Source organism: Mustela nigripes, chromosome 3 (assembly GCF_022355385.1).
Source record: "Mustela nigripes isolate SB6536 chromosome 3, MUSNIG.SB6536, whole genome shotgun sequence".
NCBI lineage: Eukaryota > Metazoa > Chordata > Mammalia > Carnivora > Mustelidae > Mustela > Mustela nigripes.
This window is the reverse complement of record NC_081559.1, coordinates 118,431,415-118,449,212: the sequence shown is the minus strand read 5'-3', so window position 1 is coordinate 118,449,212 and position 17,798 is coordinate 118,431,415.

Here is a 17,798-nt window from a genome sequence, read left to right as displayed (position 1 = left end):
AGAGTAACAAAAAATTGAGGAAATAATGACTGTTTTTTTCAAATTTGATCAAAATTAATGGACTCATGTCTAAGAAGGTCAAGAATCCCAAACACAAGAAATCTGAAGAAAATTATACACCAAGACACATCACAAAAACATTGTTTAAAAGTAGCCAGAGAAACGTGATACATTACACATAAGAGAAACAGGATAAACTTGATAGCATACTCCTTCTAAGAAATAATGCAAGTGGTATGATAGTGAAATAGCATAATTAAGTGGTAAGAGAAAAGAATACAACTTTTAATGAAGCCAGTGATGATCCTTTCAAAATAAAGGTGAACAATAGACTTTATAAAATATATAAAAGCTAAAAAATTATCACCATAGATTTCCATACAAGGTAAGTTAAGGGAAACCCTTCAGAGAGAAGGAAAATTTACCAAATAGAAATCTGGGTCTCCACAAAGAATTGAAGAGCACCAGATGATGGCCATGTCTGTAAAAATGGACATTTTATATAAGACATTTTGGGTCTTAATATTTTAAACTCTTCAAAAGAAACATAACTGTTCAGCTCAAAATTAGTAACAACATGTTTTGAGATTTACAACAAATATGAAGCAAAATATATGACAATAGCAGCATAAGGCTAAGGAGGAAAGAAATGGAAATATATTCTTTTTTTTTTTTAAAGATTTTATTTATTTGTCAGAGAGAGAGAGCGATAGTGAGCACAGGCAGACAGAGTGGCAGGCAGAGTCAGAGGGAGAAGCAGGCTCCCCGCGGAGCAAGGAGCCCGATATGGGAGTCGATCCCAGGATGCTGGGATCACGACCTGAGCCGAAGGCAGCTGCTTAACCAACTGAGCCACCCAGGCGTCCCTGGAAATATATTCTTATAAGTTTCTTACAGTATATATGATTTGTTAGGATATATTTTGAGGTTTGGTCATGATAAATTAAAAATGTATACTATAAACCCAAAAGCAATTTCTAAAACTAAAATAATCATAAAGTTATATAAGCCACTAAATGGAATCATAATAAATATGCAATAATAAAAATGAAAAAGAGATAAAAAGTACAAAGGATGAGAAAGGATGAGAAAAGGAAAAATAGAAGAGAAATAGCAAGATAATAGATGAAATTTCAACCACATCAATAATTGCATTAAGAATGGATTTTATAAATATTTAAGCTCCCCACTACATGTAAGCCTCAGGAAAGCAGAGACTAGTACTTTGGCTGGCTTCCATGATACATGGCATACAGAACATCATTGCTTTATACCAAGTCCCTTTGTAAAACTTTGAACATATTAACTTTTCATAATGAACTTTAAGTGGGACATTATTTGTGGCAGTTCGAAAATACATTTGACGGTGGAAACTTTTCTCTAATATATCCCCTCTTCTTTTTTAATCACTCACGGTAAATTCTGGTATATTTGAATGATATTAGTATTTCTTGGAGCACAGTTAAAGGAATATTAATCAGAACAACATTACCATTTTATATTTTTTAAGTATATTAGACATAAAAATAAGTTTAATGCTTCATGTTATTTATAGTTTTTATAGTAATACTGAGGAAATTACAACACGTTTTAAATTTATAAACAACCTTACTATCAGTTTTATGAGACTGACTATTGCGCTAAGGAGGCACCTTTGATCAGTTTTAAATATTTATAGAAAACAGCATTTCATAAATATTAAGTTATGAAATTTTGTATATCTGTTGAGTTTATATGTAAACAAATTTGTGATCATTATCACTGGAGCTAGTCATTAAAAGTCAAAAATTAACATAATAAAAAGAATGTTAATGCTTACTATACTTGAAATACTAAACAGTGTACCTGCTCACATTTTTTTCCTACTATGGTTTTCACATGAATATTCCACTAGGAGAGGTCATGAATAGACTGGCCTAAAGAAGATTAATAAAAATAAATGCCATTTTTAACGGAATTTTTAAATATGCTATTCATCTGATTAGGGTAGTATATTTTTTTAAATATTGAAGAGTTTTCTGTAACAGCTCTACCCTACTTAAAATATAATAAAACTCAAAGAGAATTTAAAGAATTTGCCCAACATCACTTGTAGGCTTATAAATGTTAAGTCTGACTAAGAACCTTTTCAAACTACTTCTGGAGATTGTATCCTTCACCTTTACTCAAAACTGATGTGCATGTGAGTCACTGATTCAGTATGCCTGAGTTAGAGTCTGAGATTCTGCATTTCTAACAGGTCCTAAGTGATGATAATGCTGTTAATCCAAGAACCATGCTTTGAATAACAACATTGTATTCTAGACATCCTTTATTCAAAATGGCAATTATTATATTTGTGAGTCCATGGAGTATCTTATCTGATTCACTGTAGGTCTTGATATTAAAGAAGGGGAAAATTACATTAATTATCCAAAATAAAACTATTTACTATTTTTCCTGTAGACAGATGCTCATATAGTCTCAGAGTTTCTGTGTTGTTTTTGTTTTGTTTCATGTTTGTATCTTTTATTATTTATAGATATTTCAAGATTGCACTCATCATCAAGATAATTGTGTACTTGGGTACTGCACAGCTGTATGTAGCAGTACTTTCCAAATTTCCTTTGGGAAAACTCCTTCTTACCTTCCCTGGTTCTCACTGGACTTAATTATCACCCGCATTAGTTCATTTAGTTATTTATCCATGGATGTACTTGTCATTCATTCAGAGAGAATAAAACATAACAAAACTCTTTTCAATAAGGGATCACACATCAATGATAACATAGTCCTGGGGAAGTCTGTAGCCTTATCCACCTTCTAGCTTCCCAGCCCGTTTAGAGGCAGCATATATTGTAGCAGGGAAAGTGAGACTAATGAAGAAATAAAGGGAAAAATTAAACCAAGGGCTTAAATAAGAGGAAAGAAACATTAAGAGTTAGTTGATATCCTTCAAATCTCTAGACTCTCTGAAGAGGCCATATTCCTAGATTATAGAAACCAATGAATTTTATTGTCTGGTTAATTAAGAATTATTTGGCATTCCACTGTGTTCAACTTAAAATGAACTGGAATTATTGTTTTTATTGTTGTGTTTCAGTTTTATCACTTACCAGCTTTTTTGAACATGAGAAAGTTGCTTCACTACTAATAGCCAGTACTTTTAAATAGCTTTGAGGATTAAAAGTTATAATGTATGTCCAAAATGAGTAGTTGGTTAATAACACATGTAGTTATAAAACCATATCAAGCAATTCAAAAGAAAAGCCTGTTCAGTATTAACATTGGTAAGAAAAATATGTGAAAAGATGACTATAAGACAAATATTGCTTCTTTACTTCCGTTAATGTGCCCTACTTTATCCTTTCCTCGGTCACACTTAACACCATCTATGTACTGTCTAATTTATTTATTTGCCTATTATTTTGTATCTGTCACATAGGATAAAAAGTCCACAGGAGCAGGGAAGTTTCTCCCTGTTGTTTACTAATGCATCAAATCATTTAGAATGGTGCTCAGTTAGGTTCTAAGAGACTGAGAACAAATGCTCAATAAATACCTGTTGATTAAATTCATAAATTTAAAAAGGTTTGCTCTGCTGTTAAGGGATTGCAAGGAAATGTTCATGTCTTTCACTTGCTGCTGGTAGAAAAAATAGAAAATATGCCCTTTGGAATTTGTAATAAAAACCCAAGCTTTACATGAGTTTCGAGACGGAATTCAAACTATCTCTGTTTCTGGAAACCTCAGCAGGATTTATTTAAAAGTAGATTTGGGTCTATAGTGCCACTAGATACCTAGCAGAAAGAAATGATAATTCTTTCCTAAGGAAATGACCTGCAGCTCAGGACTCAAGAGTTCCAAATATTCCCCCAAAATACGAACTCAAATTAAGTAAAGCAAAACAAAATTTAAAATAACAATAATAAGATATCATTAAATCCGGGAAAAAAATACTATAAATCAGAATCACAGATGCAAAACCTTTGAATAATGGAAATTTCACACTGAGAAATAAATCAAAAGAAATGCTAGAGAGAGAGAGAGAAACAGAGAGAAACCTAGACAGAAGTTCCCTAAATAAAGTAGATATAAAGACAAATATATTACTAATCATAAATACTATAGGGATCAGTTATTTATGAAAAAATTACACATTGTCAAATTAGCTTTTTGAAAATATGGTATGACCCACTTGTAAACCAGAAAATAAAATGGGGAATACAATAAACCAGTCCTATAGAAGTGAAATAAAGTTGCATATCCATATTAATGTTAGAAGAAAGTAAACTTTAAAGAAAAAAAAATTACCAAAGATAAAGGTGGCTGCTACATAAGGACCAAAAAATCAATGAATGAAAAGACATAATTTGCAATTTATATCCAATGACTACCATAACCTTAAAATATGTAATTTGCAATGTAACAAGCCTACAAGGAGATACTGACAGAGCTATAATAGAGAGGGATTTTTACCACAATTTCCCAATTGTTGTTGATATATAAAAGTTTGTGAGATAATTCACTAGAAAAAATTAATTCAAAAATTCAAAGGAGTATGTGGAAGAAAGGGGAACCCCCTTATGCTCTTACATTGTGGGAATGCAAAATGGTGCAGCCACTCTGGAAAACAGTATGGGGTTTCCTCAAAAAGTCAAAAATAGAACTACCCTATAACCTAGCAATTGAAATACCAAGTATTTACCCAAAGGATAAAAAAAAAAATTGATTCAAAGGATTGCATGCACCCTGGTGTTTATAGCAATATTATCAACAATAACCAAATTATAGAAAGAGCCTAAACATCCATTGACTGATGAATGGATAAAGATGTGGCATATATAGATGCAATGGAATATTACTTAGCCATAAAAAAGAATAAAATCTTGCCATTTACAATGACATCCTTGGAACTAGAGAGTATTATGTTAAGCAAAAAAATGTCTGAGATAGACAGATACCATATCACTTCACTGATACATAGAGTTTAAGAAACAAAACAAGAAACATGGTGGGAAAAAGATGCAAAAAACAAACTCAACTATAGAGCAAAAAACTGATGGTTACTGCAGGGGAGGTAGCAGGTCAGATGAGATAAATGAATGATGGGTATTAAGGAGCACACTTATTGTGGTGAGCCCTGGGTGTTGTATATTAAGTGATGAATCCTTAAATTCTACACCAGAAATTAATATTGCACAGTAGGATATCAGTTGTAATTTAAATTAAAAACTTGGGAAAAAATTAAAGTTACTTGTAGAAACCTCAGAAAAAGTTCAAAGGAAAAAAATCTCTGCAATAGTAACAAGCTATAAGCAACACAAATATTTATTACCAAAAGAAAAAAATAATTTACTGTGATACATTTATATATTGAAATTATGGATATTCATCCAGAAGAAATACAAACATACAAATAAATGTTTATATCAGCTTTAGTTGAAATAGTAAAAATCGGGAAACAAGCCAAATATCCATCAACAAAGAAATGACTAAATAAATACAGTATATCAATACCATGGGACTACTATTCAACAATGAAAAAAATACTGATACATGTGACAACTTGCATGAATCTCAAGGGGATATTGGTAATGAAAAAGGCCAATCTCAAAAAAAAATGTCTGATTCCATTTCCATAACATTCCTATAATGGCAAAATTATAGAGTTGGAAAACAAGTTAGTGATTGCCTGAAGTAAGGTGGGGGTGGAGGTGGTGGCTCTATCAATGGGTAGCGCAAGGAATCCTGTGATGAAATGTTTAGTTTCATCTTTACTAGTTTAGTCTTCACTGTTTAGTATGTTGTGTTATGGTGGACACACAAATCTATACATATGGTATTTACTAGACCTAATCACTCACACACACACACAGAAGTGCTAGTAAAAATGATGAAATTTGAACATATCGGTAGATTGCAGCAATGCTAATTTCCTGGCTGTGGTATTTATGTCATTATAAATATGCAATGCATTACAATTTTGGAAAATTTGGTGAAGAGTATATGAAACCTATATTACTTTACCACAGTATGTGAATCTATAATTATCTCAAAAATGAAAATAAAAATAAAAAATGAAGTCAATTGCACAAGCAGAATACATTTTCTTTAAACTTTAATTTCTATGTTTTTCTGGGTGTATGTGTGCATATCTGTATATATGTATTTTGCCTTGTATTTGAAATAATATTTGCAACAATGAAATAAGATTTCAACATTGATCTTTTGGATGCATTAAATTAGTTGCTATTAGTGAGGATCTCAGTAAGACTCTAAGTTGTGTATAAGGCATTCAGGAATTATTACTGAGGCTGTGACTCTACCCTTTTTTATGTACTTTAATCTTTTCTACCACTCTTCCAATCTTCTTTATTAAATAAGTCCCTTTCTATTCAGCACAAAATAGGAAATAGGTAAGTTTATTTGAATGGTTTCCTTATGGCTCCAGCAATAGCTGATTGACTACAACTTCAGCATTTTGTCTTATAGCAATTGGACTGTATTTTTCTGACTTCACAGTGCTTTGTGTTTAAAATCTTACCAATGTTCTATCAATCCTAGAAGCAACAAATTAAAAAATCATCAATATGCACTAATTTCTGCAGTTCCTAACATGACTTCTTGTTTCTAACAACAGATTATATAATGGCTTGGGATTTAGGAGAATATCACAGTGTTTAATTCAATGTGCATTGTATCATTTTGCAGAATTATTACATTTACCAATGTCAAATCTGTGTTACTTAAGGGGGAAAAAAAACCTTTACAGTTGTATTTCCTTCCTGTTTACATTTTCTGTTAATCTTTTCCCTTCTATATAGTCAATATCATAGGTTGAACAGTGTCCACCCCAAATCCATACGAGGTCCTGGGACATCCATTAAAGTCCTAACCCCTAATACATTGCATGCAACTGTATTTGGAGGGAGGGTCTTTAAAAAGGTAATGAAGGAGAAATGAGATGATTAGAAAGACCCTATTTGGATATGACTGGTGTCCTTTTAATGTAAGAAGAAATTAGACACACAGGACACAGAAACATGCCCACACAGGGAAGACCATGTCATGACACAGGAAGAAGATAAACATCTACAAGCTATGGAGAGAGGCCTCAGAAGAAACCAGTACTGCTGACACCCTAATATAGGACTTCTAGACCCCAAATTGTAAGAAAATAAATTTCTGTTAAGTCTCCTACTCTGTGGTATTGGTTATGTCAGCCTTAACAGACTAACATGGTCAGTGCCATAGGAAATACACATGAGGGAAACTTATGAATGAGCTTAGTTTAGTCTTAGTTCTGCACTCAATGTCACACCCTCATGGTAGGAAGGGCCCCAAAACTGAACCTGTTGAAATGATTGAACAGATCATTAGCACCTGAAAAGATGGACTAGAGTTAAGCTAGCAAATGAGTTTGACAGAGATAAAACTAAGGTCAGTAATTGGAGCACAAAAAATAATGGACAATGACTGTTTTCATTGAGTGGGTTTTGGACTGAAGGAAGGTGACTACTTGACAACCACATTGAATGGTTTCCAAGTTTAGTTTCAAGCTCTTAGTCTCTAAATATCTGGCTTCAAATCCCAGCTTCCTATTTTCTGGCTATGGAACCCATTTAATCTTTCTCAGCTTTAATGCTTTTTTTTTCTAAAACCTGAGTGATAAAAAATAACTACCCCTGTTGTTGTAAGGATTAAGAGTGTTAAAGCAACTGTCTTGCACAGCACACGGGTCACATTCAGCAATATTAATTATTACTTTTCTTAGTCCATTTACTATTAACTTCTCAGAACCTTCTGAATATTTTACTTTCTTATTGCATTCTATATTCTCTTATTGCATTCTATACTATCTGGGAAAAATATTCACAGAGAATTTGAGATTTATGCTGTTATATATTAAAATATTATTTTGGGAGCCACCTGGGTTGCTCAGTGGGTTAAGCTTCTGCCTTCAGCTCAGGTCATGATCCCAGGGTCGTGGGATTGAGCCCCACATTGGGCTCTCTACTCAGCAGGGAGCCTATTTCCTCCTCTCTCTCTCTGACTACCTCTCTGCCTGCTTGTGATCTCTATCAAATAAGTAAATGAAATCTTTAAAAAATATATTATTTTATCATTTATGGAGCAATTTCTATAGAATATAAAATTTTCTTCTTAAATTAATATATATTTTAAATGTAATAAGTAGATGTTTTGTGAATGAATGTATCTTTGACAATTGACCAATCACCCTTTATAAAACTTTGACCCAGTCAGTCTGAGTGTAGAAAGGGTGATGGGTAGAAGCTATGTTCCGTAAAATGTGAACTTCCAAAATGTGTGGTCAAAGATCAAAAAAATAAAGTGATACAATAAGTTGTATATTACTAACTTAGTCAGTGTCCCATGATGGTTTCCAGTGAGTCCCAACAACTGATATGCATACCCCTTTGAATTCTCTCTGCCTTGAATATAGGTTGCCTTGAATATGAATCACTTTTATTGAATGAACTATAGCAAAGTGAGAGGATGTCACTTTTAAGATTAGGTTTGGGAAAATACTGTGGCTTCAGTGTTGTGTACTGCCTATTTCTCTCTTGCTTATTCTCACTAATGGAAGCTACTACCTTCCATCATAAGGTGTGCTATAAAGAGATCTATGAGTCAGAGAACTGATGGAGGCCTCTGGCCAACTGACCAAGTAGAGACAAACCTGGTCATCAACCACATGAATGAGATTTGAAGGGAATCTCTCTCAGTAAGACGTCCAAGCTGCTCTGGGAGGGAATGCACATGACATCATGCCCATGCATAGAATAAGATATGCTTGTTGTGTAAAAGTAGCGCAAAAGGCCATTTTGCACATGACTCTTTTGAGGAAGCATTGGAGTGTCTGGGACATTTTGCCCATTGGAGTTTCTGCCTTCCTGTGGTATGGATGCCTTTTCATGAGCAATAATATAAAATGCAAATATCTTTATATCCTGTGCTAGTTCCTAGTGGTCCATTCACATATTTCTCTCTTAATCGGTTTTGTGACCAATTTTCTTTTTTTAATTTTTTTCAATTTTTTACTAACACATAATATATTATTTGCCCCAGGGATGCGGGTCTGTGAATCACCAGACTTAGACACTTCACAGTACTCACCATAGCACATACCCTCCCCAATGTCCATAACCCAACCACCCTCTCCATACGCCCCTCCCCCCAGCCACCCTCAGTTTGTTTTGTGAGATTAAGAGTCTCTTATGGTTTCTCTCCTTCCTAACAGATATCATATCCTGATTTTATATATACATATATGTATGTATATATATAACATATCTTATTTATCCATTCACCTGTTGATAGACATCTCAGTGCTTTCTATAGTTTGGCTATTGTGGACATTGCTGCTATAAACATTCAGGTGCATGTGCCCCTTTGGATCCCTACATTTGTATCTTTAGGGTAAATACCCAGTAGTGTGATTGCTGGGTTGTAAGGTAGCTCTATTTTCAGCTTTTTGAGGAACTTCCATGCTGTTTTCCAGAGTGGCTGCATCAGCTTGCATTCCCACTAACAGTGTAGGAGGGTTCCCCTTTCTCAGAATCCTCACCAGCATCTGTTGTTTCCTGACTTGTTAATTTTAGCCATTCTGACTAGTGTGAGGTGGTATCTCATTGTGGTTTTGATTTGTATTTCCCTGATGCGAAGTGATGTGGCACACTTTTTCATGTGTCTGTTGGCCAGCTGGATGTCTTCTTCTCAGAAATATCTGTTCATGTCCTCTGCCCATTTCTTGGTTGGATTATTTATTCTTGGATTGTTGAGTTTAATAAATTCTTTATAGAGTTTGGATACTAGCCCTTTATCTGATATGTTGTTTGTAAATATCTTCTCCCATTCTGTCAGTTGCCTTTTAGTTTTATTGTGTGACCAATTTTCTAATCCATTGCTTTCCAACCCATTAACCTATATATCAATATGTACACAAACAGCAGCCATCTCTCCTTCTTATCAAGGTCAATAAATCCTGTTCTTTGGTGTGATTTTCCTTCTCCATGTTGTTTAGGGTCACCACTGGATATGGATATAATTCAGTGACCATCCACTTATGGCCAATGTCATCATATGATGTGAATTCATCCCTCAATCAGGCTCGTGTATTTTTCTCCTCTATTAAGTAGAATTCCCCATAAGCTTTAAAGATGAATTGAGGGAAAGTAGATGAAGAATTAGAAGCTGGTGCCATGGAGAAGTCTGAGACACCTGTTCCTATGGGATACTTTTAGTTTTTAAGTATGTTCAGGACCTAGACCTGGGGAAATAGGGGATGTACTCAGGTACTAGAAACAGACCATACGGGGACCTTTACAAGGAAACTACCAAATAGAAGTATAGTATTACACTGAGGTATACAGTCAAATGGACCAGATCAGCAGTGAAGTGTCTGGGATAGCAGACATTTCAACCTCTTTCTTTCTACACTTCATTCCCTATATCCTAGTACAATACCATGGGATAAACCTAACAGAAAGCCAGAAAACAGTAGAAGCTAATAATGAAGTCTATAAAGGTCAGCCTCTTAGGGCACAGAGCCAAGTGGAGAATAGTAGAGAGTAAATCCAAAGGAATAAGCAAAAATGTCCAGAACATTTGCTATGGTATTTTTCACACATTCATTTTTGACACTTTTTTTTTTGTCTTTAAATATTTGGGTGTGTTTGTGTTTATTTTCATCGGAATATGGATGGATATTATTTTGTTTCAATTTATTTGTTGATTGGTTAGGTTTTTATTTAGGTCTAATTCTATTAACTCTATCTTTTAAAAGCATACTTCATATATTTTCATCAATATAAGATGGACTGTTTTTTCATTTTGTCCTGTATTTGACTGCATAAAGCAGGAAACTGTTTAGAATGGCTTAATCAAATGGGGCATTGGCTTTTCCTATGTGATAAGACTATCAGAGATAGACATTCCAGGGCAGGTATATGTGCCTGAATAGGTCAAGAAGGGATGGAACTTTGGGCCTCCTCATTCACCCTTCTTCATATGTGACTCATCCTCACAGATGCAAAATACCTACTTTACCCACAGGCATCACTTCATTAGGCAACCAGAAAATGGTGGCTAAGTTGGAATGGGAGACAAAAAGTACAAGCCAATGGAAGGCTATGTACATTTTCAGAAAACAACATATCCAGGAACCATATTTCTCACTTACATTTTTCAGTACTAGACCTATCACCACAAATAGATTAAAAAAAAGTGTCAGTGCAGTCTGGGTACATTGCTCTGGGGGATTAAAAAATATGATTCTATTTTTATGGATTTTAGGTTAATACATAGCAGTATTAAAGATACTATTTTTTCCCCTCCAGTTAGTTTTAACCTTTCTTTTTGTATTTCATGTTCCAAAAGCAGTTTGACAACACTGTGTCAATGAAAGGATTATTTTATTTGTGGGCTCAGAATGTATGCTCCATCAATTCTGATAATTTCTAAGCTTCTATCACATTGACTATCCTACCCTCTATTCTGTCTTTTCTATCCTACAGGAATCAAATAAAATATATGCTATACCTTATTAATTTTTAATAATATGACTTATAATAGAATAATAATTCATTAGTTTTTAATACACTTATCTAATATAAATTATTTCCCAGAACAAAAAATGTCAGATATTATAAAAATGTTTTTTTGAGACAAAATTACAGAACAATCCCAGACCAAAGCTAGAAGGATAAATCAAATTTATAATAAAAATTAGACATTAAACCTCATATCCTCTGTAATCAGGGGAATTCAAATCTTTTGCCTCTTATATTCAAATAGCATGAATCTCATCATAGTGGATATTAGAAGATTTGTTTTTAGTAAAGACATTTAAGTGTCATCACATATTCTGGAAAGGCTGGGGCAGTGCTATAGGGATAAGTCTCTGACTTGTGAACTCAAGGCATATTTTATAAAAACTTGTGCCTACCATGCATTTCCTCAGGCTCACAGAATTCAGTGAGAATGTAGTCAACTGAAAAGAGTGGTTCACAACCACTAGGTGTTGTGTCACACCTAGAGTATATTGTCCACTCTTACTGTTATTAATGGCTCATCAGAATTAAATGTAGCTGAGAGGGATGGAATGAGGAAAGAGAAAAGATAAGCTGGAGGAAGGCTAGCATAGCCCTGGCGGCAAGTGGAGAAGAAAAGGTAACGCAGAGGCATCTCACTGTCACTCAAGTGTAATTCCATCCTTTACTCTCACTTTCCCTGCCATATCACAACTATTGACCAGGAGGTGACATGCTCTGGGAATTTTCTTCTTGAATTTGTCATTTAATAAACTTATTAAAAGATGTTCTTCATTTGCCAATAGTATTCAGAATGTAGGGCAAATGAATATGTCACATAAATCTCAACTACATAAATCTGGTATCCAGAAATTAACTGAATATATACTTGGAAATAAAAGCATCAGCATTTAGTCTCTGGGCCCAATGGACCCTTTTTAATTCTTTATATTATTTTACTGATTTTATATGAGTAAGAATAAAGGAATCATGAAAAGGAGATTATAAGAAATTGTAGTAAAATTTTAACCATAGCAAACGCAAAATTTACTTCCTTATATGTAACCAAAATTGGCAATGTCTTCTGAATGTAAGTAACTGCTCATCAATTATCATCATAATGTATGAATCTGGAATATATCCATCTTGTAGATACTAGAATGAGATTCCAAATATGTTGATTCCAGCTTATCACCACTAGTGATTCTTTTAAAAACTGCACCGTCAAAATACAATACTCGAATAATTTTTGAAACCTGTGATGGCTAATAATAATCTTGAAGAGAAGATTACCATCTTTTTGCTATATTACTATCTTTATTTTTTTAATTATAAGCATCATTTAGAATGACTTATCTCATAAATTTTTAGTACCCACATCATTTATTTCCTTCCAATCACTTGCTTTCCAATCACTTTCCAATCACTTGCTTCCAAGCACTTGCTTTCTTCATTTGTCCACTTCCAATGATCATCAAGCAAATTTTGGCACATAAATGTAATGAAGAATAAAAAATTCTCTGACTTATCTTTCTAACCAACTGGAATGGACCAGGATCTTGTCAGAAAATATTGCATGATGAAATCCTTCCTGTTGAAAGACTAAATTGATATAAACATCATATTTCCTTTCTTACTTCAATATGCATTGTCTATTTATAAATTCATGAGTTTTAGAAAATTCATGAAGGATACTGTCGTCTGAAAATTAATCTGATATTTTGATCATGTAATCAAATTTACCATGCTCATTATAGTCTCAAGTTCTTTTATCTGCTTTCATCTTCTGATTCTTCTGATAATTATTACTGGTCTTTCTCTGTTCTTTTTTTTCTCTGTCATTATCGGTGATGAATGAAAAATTCAATCTCAGTTGTGTTAAATAAAATTTCAAAAATAGTGTAGGGGTGCCTGGGTGGCTCAGTGGGTTAAAGCCTCTGCCTTTGGCTCCAGAGTCCTGTGACAGAGCCCCACACTGGGCTCTCTGCTCAGCAAGGAGCCTGCTTCTGCCTCTCTCTCTGCCTGCCTCTCTGCCTACTTGTGATCTCTGTGAAATAAATAAATAACATCTTTAAAAAAAATAGTCTATAAGGATGGTGTCTTCAGTCTTTCATACATTTTTGAAAATTCAGAACTCTAGGAAATGCAATAAGAAAACTGGATGATAATGCAATAGTTATAGTTTATTGTATTTTTGAATCATCTTTTAAACTAGGGATAGGCAAATTTTTGCTGTAAAGGACCAGATGGTAAATATTTTAGCTTTTTGAGCTATACAGTCTATGTCATCTTGTCTCAAGTCTGCCTTTGTAGTGCAAAAGCAGATATAGATGATACATAATGCATGTGCTTGGAGGTGATCCCATAAATCTTTATTTATAAAATCAGTAGACAGGCTGGATCTGGTCCATAGCTGCAGTATACAGTGAACACCTGTTTAAGATTCCATGATTTTTTCCCTATTATTTCAGTGTATTTTAGCCTAGTTGGAAAAAATTTCTAGGCAGCAATAAATATCTACCATGATTCAGAAGCAAAATAGCAAATGTAGAAAACAGCTAATAAGATATAGAAAAATAAAGTCACTACGATTCCTATTCTGAGATTTAGAAAATGGCCCAATGATTCAACATAAGAATTGCAAAACAGAATTATTACATATGAAATTAGTAAATTTTATTTTTGATATTTGAATAGTATACTGTAAGTGAGAATAAAATGATAAAATAACACTTGTTACAAACACGTTTAATGATACAAAAATATCATAAGCTAAAAGTTTAGTGGCTGATGGTAGACTGAAGTTCTTTTTATATAGAAATAAATGAAGGTCCTGAGTTGGGATAAAAACATGGATGCTTTCATCACCTTCCTCTCTAAAATTGTTATCTGATAACAAGTGTCAGTAATATGTAACCATAGTAGATGAAAAGGATTATACAGAGATGAACACCAATAGGAGCAGTATGATTGCTGAATTAAGCTTTGCATTAACAGTCAGGTGAGGAAAAGGAAACTTTTTAAACCTATGATACATTATGAGAAAAAGACTCAGACTAGTAAGTCTAAGAATCCTAAGGGGTACTCTATCGGTCCAGTTTTGGTAGTGATCTTTGCCTCCAATAAAAATGAATATACATTCTCTCTGCAAGAAAGAATGGTCAATTTAAGCCCTCAGGGAATGTACCAACTAAGACTGAATACATTTAAGCACACAAGCAAAATCTAGTATACAAGGAAATAAGTTAAATTGGATGAGAGTTAGTGGAAATGAAAAATAGAAACATCATCCCGGTAACTTTAGATCCTTGAAAACTTTAGATGTTACAGTTATTCTATACTTGATCCTTGAACAACATGGGTTTGAACTGCATGGGTCCACTTACATAGGGTATTTTCAACAGTTTTTTGTCTAGCTCACTTTATTGCAATAATACAGTATTTAATACCTATAACATACAAAATATACATCAATTGGCTGTTCATGTTGTCAGTGAGGCTTTCAATCAACAATAGGTTATTAGTGGTTAAGTTCTGGGCTATTCAAAAGTTAAAGATGGAATTTAGACTGCATTGGGGTTGATAGTCAACTATATAAAAATGTAAAAGGCTTATAAAATAAAAAGTAGCATCACAAAAGCACAGAAGTTATTAAGTAATAGAACATCAAAATGTTCAGAAAGATTTGAAAAAAATCTCTCTCTATATATATATCTCTTAATCTTTGTATATAAACTATATATAATCTGATCTTAATAAATATATATATTTATAATTTATAAATATGTGTGTGTGTATACCTTTAATCCGAATAACCAAATCTAGTTAATTTCTCATCCTTAATTCTTATCTCTCAAAATGCATCTCTTTTTCTCCATTGTACCATTATACCTGTTCCTAGGTGGCCATCATCTCTTATCTGGTCTTCTGTAATATCTTCCAAACTGACCTCCTTATGTGCGTTCTTGTATCTTTTATTTTTAAATGCATATCTAGTTATGTTAGGCATTCCATTATATCACAATTGCCTACCACCACCTGCTATGTTCTGCCTCCCCACAACCATGTTCTCCAGCTTATCGCCATGTCCTCACGGAATAATCCCATCCTTTCTTTGCTGGGATTTTCTCATTATAATATAAAATTATAGCACTTTGTATTCCTTCTTGCTCATACCTTTATTTATTTATTTTTAAGATTTGTTTATTTACTTGAGAGAAAGAGTGAGAGTGGGGAGAGAAGAAGAAGGAAAGGAACAAGCAGACTCTGCACTTGAACATGGAGCCAAAGGCGGGGCTCAATTCCAGGATCCTGAGATCATGACCTGAGCCTAAGTCAAGAGTTGGATGGCTAGCCAGCTGAGCCACCCAGGTGCCCAATAGCACTTTCAAAAAGTGTAACTGTGTGTTTACCTGAGCAACTCTTTTTTTTTTTTTTAAGATTTTATTTATTTATTTGGCAGACAGAGATTACAAGTAGGTAGAGAGACAGGCAGAGAGAGAGGGAAGCAGGCTCCCTGCAGAGCAGAGAGCCCTATGTGGAGCTCGATCCCAGGACCCTGGGATCATGACCTGAGCCGAACGAAGGCAGAGGCTTTAACCCACTGAGCCACCCAGGCGCCCCCTGAGTGACTCTTTTATCAATGTCTGTCTTTCCTCCCAATTGAAGACCCCACTTTTATCCTTCTTTTTTAACTTATTATGAGCACCTACTATAATGTCTGTCATGTTGTGGTTTTATTTTTTTTAAAAATTTTTTTAAAGATTTTATTTATTTATTTGACAGAGAGAGAGCACAAGTAGGCAAAGAGGCAGGCAGAGAGAGAGAGGAGGAAGCAGGCTCCCTGCTGAGCAGAGAGCCCGATGCGGGACTCGATCCCAGGACCCTGAGATCATGACCTGAGCCAAAGGCAGCAGCTTAACCCACTGAGCCACCCAGGCACCCTGTCATGTTGTGGTTTTAAAGATATATTTTCCAAAAAAATGATTGAATAATTAGCCTATATGTGATGAAAACATAACTGGCCTAAGAAAAAGTGCTACCACAGTTACTGTCGTATGGATATTAGTTTGTTAAATTAAGAAGATCCATGTGGCATGCCAGGAATAGAGAAATAAACAAAATAGAACAGAGTATATAGATTTCACATTCATTATTTTTCATTATGTATAACACAATAAGCATCACTTGTCATTGAAAATTAAGTGGGTGTTAAATAAACTGATATTTACATAACCTATGTGCATTTTCTAGTACATTTGTTCCCATACATATGGCTATAAGAGAAAAAAAGAACACTTGTTATTTCTTGTTATTTTGACAATAATTCAATCCTGAAAAATTTATCCTAAGGAAATTATCTCAACTTTCCTTAAAATGACTTTGACCTTGTTTGTCTGTCTACTCAGCTATCACACATCTCCCAGCCGCTCCCACAGTTACAACTGTACGATACGTATTTTGAGTTCACCATAAGGTCTCTCTTGCCTCTAGCTATGATTTCATAGCTGCTTTCTAAAATATTTTATTTTTAGGAGTTTTAGATTTACAATACAATTGGGATATAGGTACAGAAGTTTCCCATAAATTCCCTGTCTCTATTCATCCACAGCTACCTCCTATGATCAACATCACACACCAGAGTGGTACATTTTTTACCAAGGATGAATCTACATTTACACATCACAGTCACTCAAAACCCATACCCGAAGTTCATGATGCACATTTATGGCACTGTCCATTCTACAGGGTAGACAAATATATAATAACATGTGTCCATCATTAGACTAACATACAGAGTGTTCCCACTATCCTATAATCCTCTCTGCTCTGCTGACACATCTCTCTCCATTGCCATGCCCTTTGCAACCACTAATCATTTTGCTCGTCTCCATAGTTTTGCCTCTTCCAGAGCATTATACAGTAAGAATAACACAACAGGTAGTCCTTTCAGATTGGCTTCTTTTACTTGGTCATGTGCCCCTAAGGTACCTGCATGCTTTTTTGGGGTGTGATAGCTCTTTTCTTTTTAGTACTAAACTATAACTGCTTTTTTAGCTGCCTGAAATACCACTGTTCCCTTTCTCTTTACCTTCTTCCTCCTCATAACCTAACTCACACATCTCTACTCTACCCAATCTTCAACTTATAATTTGTATTTTTCTTTTTTTTTTTATTTTTGATAAACATATATTTTTATCCCCAGGGGTACAGGTCTGTGAATCACCAGGTTTACACACTTCACAGCACTCACCAAATCACATA